Raw genomic sequence first — 3,826 nt, 5'->3', positions numbered from 1 at the left:
AGTTTTTATTTTGTTAATGTCAAGTTGCCAACCTAACAAATTCATTATGTTGGCCAGCTTGTTTTTTCATTTAGGAAGACCGCGGTGTTCATCTAATGGATCAATGAAAACTCTTAACACAATAACACTGACAATTAGACCTTTCATTCATTTTCATTGTGCTATGCACATGTCAAACGTCTTCAGTTAATGATTGCCAAATCGCTGTGGTAGCGACTATTGACTCTAATTACGCTTGGTAGCGAGCGCAGAATGACTGGTAATTACAATACCTCCGCAATTTTTACCTCTAATTGCACTTCGCTACCAAAGACATTTTCGCGCGAATTTTGAATTTTTGATCCATTATACACAACATAGCAAAATTTTACATCGTTTTGATGATGGGAAGCAAGATTTTTATGCCATCTAGTGTAATCCTTGCAATTATTTCTACCCAATCTGCCCTATAGTGTAGTAGTATAGAGAAATGTCACGACCAATTAATTTCTTGGACTAAAAAGGCAATACTTCATCCAGAATCATTACTTTTGTTTACAATTAGACAAAAAATCATCTATTTTGTTCCCGACGTTCATGCACACTCTGTGCTGAGTTGCAAAATATATAATTATTGAGCCAAAATCTCTTGAACACAGCAAATTGTTGTCGATGGATTTTAATGAAAATTTTGTTGCGTGAACTTTGCCCTAATTGAACTACAAAATAGTTGAGAAAACTCTGACTTTCCAATTTTTGCGGGTTTTGCGGGCGTTCAAATGTAAAAAAATCTGGGAATTTTGACTACTTCATAACTTTGCTCAGGGCAGTCATAGAACGAAAATTAAAAAACCGTATAACTCGACTCAACAAGGCAAAAAACTTTATGTTGACCTCAAAGTGGTAGGTCAAAGGTCAAGGACATAAAATTTGATTTTTTTATTTAAACTCAAATTTGAAAATGAATATATTGAAATTTTTTATTTTTTTTTCGTAGCCATTATGTAGAACACAAAAAATTAAGTTTGGAATGTTAAAATTTGGAATGGCACTTTGCCTCATTTTTTAATAAAAAATGAAAACTTCGAAAAACCTTGTTTTTCGAGGTTGGTAAAAAACGATGATCAACTAAATCTCGACTTCTAATCATCCGATTTTAAAAAACCGCATAGCGTTAGACTCGTCTCGACGTCCCCAAGTGCACTAAAGGGGTATGGAATCTACCAACCCCAACCCCTTTTTTAACCCCCTTAATAACGTGAAATTTAGAATTTTTCGTCCGTTTCAACACCTTAGCACGACGTTGACGAGTAATTGTCTTCTTCAAACCAATTCAGTTACTTAGTTCACTCAAAGACGAGTCAAATGGAACTTATTTTTTGTAAATAGGACCACCACAACCTGAGATTCGGGTGCACAAAGTTTTTTTAATCGAGGCGGATGCAATAGAATGCTTGATGAGCACGAAATCTCGAATTCTGCACTAAATGGGTTGATGGTTCTGGGAAGCTAGAAGCCAAATATGGATATTTGGGGTCTCCATTTCTGTTGTCAGTGTCTCGGAAGTGGTTAAATTACAATTTTCCGAACAAAAATGGATACAAAAATAAACGCGCTTGGGATGGGGTGTGTATTAGGGGTTGAATGGGATAGCACCCTTTAATCCCGAAAGGGATGTCAGGGCATGTTGAGTGGTGTGCTGTTTATTTTATAATTGCGACGAGATTTTTATTGCAGAATTCGAGATTTGGTGCTCATCAAGCATTTTATTGCATCCATCTCGATAAAAAAAACTTTGTGCACCTGAATCTCAGGTTGTGGTGGTTCTATTTACAAAAAATAAGTTTCGTTTGACTCGTCTTTGATGTAACTAAGTAACTGAATTGGTTTGAAGAAGACAATTACTCGTCAACGTCGTGCTAAGGTGTTGAAACGGACAAAAAATGCTAAATTTCCCGTTATTGAGGGGATTAAAAGGGGGTAGGGGGTTGGTGGGTCCCATACCCCTTTAGTGCACTTGGGGATGTCAAGACGAGTCTAACGGTATGCGGTTTTTCAAAATCGGATGATTACAAGTCGAGATTTAGTCGATCAACGATTTTTAGCAACCTCGAAAAACAAGATTTTTCGAAGTTTTCATTTTTTATTAAAAAATGAGGCAAATTGCCATTCCAAATTTTAATGTTTCTAGTCTATTTTTTTGTGCTCTAAAAAATGGCTATGAAGGAAGTAAAAACTTGATATTTTTCATTTTCAAATTAGAGTTCAAAATAAAAAAATAAATTTTTATGACCTTGACCTTTGACCTACCACTTTGAGGTCAATATAAAAGTTGTTTGCCTTGTTGAGACAAGCTTACGGGTTTTTAAATTTTTGTTCTAGAACCACCCTGAGCAAAGTTATGAAGTGCTCAAAATTCCCATATTTTGACATTTGAAGGCCCGTAAAACCCGCAAATTTTGGAAAGCCATTTTGTCGATCATACTGAGTCCTCCATAATTGAAAATTTTTGAATGAAACAATTAGAAAAATATGAAAGAATGGAAAATAATTTTAACACACAAATTAGGAACATATTATATAATATATGGAAGGATCTAAATCAAGTGACACCCCCCTTGGCAAGTGGTCTTCAGATTTTGATGAAATTCGGTGGAGATGTTGCCCTAGGGGACCTAAGTTGAACCCTAAAATATTAGGTGAAAATTCCAAAAATTGCCCATTTTACAGGGGTTCAAAATTTGAGATTTTTGAAAAAGGTGATGTTTTCGGCGATTTGTAACTTTGACTCTGTTTGTAGTAAACACAAAAATTTTGTATCCAAAATGATCTACGTTTAACGCCAAACAACTTCCCCAAGATAAAAAACTTCGTAGGTCAAAAGTCAAGGTCACTAAATTGGGGTCAAACCTTTCGAAAAAATCCCACATACCCTAGTACATAAAATTTTGAAAATTCAAAATAGCCAAAATGTGCCTCATATCCATGGTAACAACATATAAAAAATTGGCGAGACTTATTTTTTTCTTTTTCAAGATATTTTGAATTGAGTGTTAAAAATCGATGTTTTCCGGGTCTTTTGATCGCAAATAAAAACACGTTTTCCGCTTAATCTCAGCTTCTATGGGTCCGATTCAGAAAAACCGCACACCATTTGATACGTAATGACCTCCCCTAGGTAATGCAAGTGATCATAAGGGTGTCCACCCCCTTCAAACCCTTAACCACCCCCTGGAAATCCGAAAAAATATTTTTTCATATATTTACTATCTAAATCGATTAATTAAGCAAAATACTAATCAAACATGTTATAAAAATAATTAAAATATTAAATATTTTCATTTTCTTTGTAGAAATACCTTCAAAAAAGTAAAATTGCTCATAAAAAGTTATATAAGTTTATTTTAAATATATAATAATTTTGCGTTTTTTGTTTATTCAAAATGACTGAATTTTATATTTTTACAATGAATTTTTGAATATATATTTTCTATTCTACAGTGTTTATTTTATTATTATAAATAAATACAACTATTAGTAATTGTTTAACCATTGGCATTTGGTAAAAATTGAGTGTTTTCAAACATTGTTGCTAATGGTTGCATTTATTTATAATAATAAAAGAACAATTTAGAATATAAAATATATTTTAAAATTTTTAATAAATATAAAAAATTAAGTTGTTTTGAATAAACTATACACAATTTAATTGTATATTTAAAATAAACTTAAATAATTTTTATTATTAGCGATTTTACTTTTTTGAAGGTATTTCTACAAAGAAAATGAAAATATTTAATATTTTAATTATTTTTATAACATGTTTGATTAGTATTTCGCTTAATTA

The sequence above is a fragment of the Cloeon dipterum genome, chromosome 4, assembly GCF_949628265.1.
Source record: "Cloeon dipterum chromosome 4, ieCloDipt1.1, whole genome shotgun sequence".
Classification (NCBI taxonomy): Eukaryota; Metazoa; Arthropoda; class Insecta; order Ephemeroptera; family Baetidae; genus Cloeon; species Cloeon dipterum.
Note: the sequence above shows the minus strand (reverse complement) of the source record.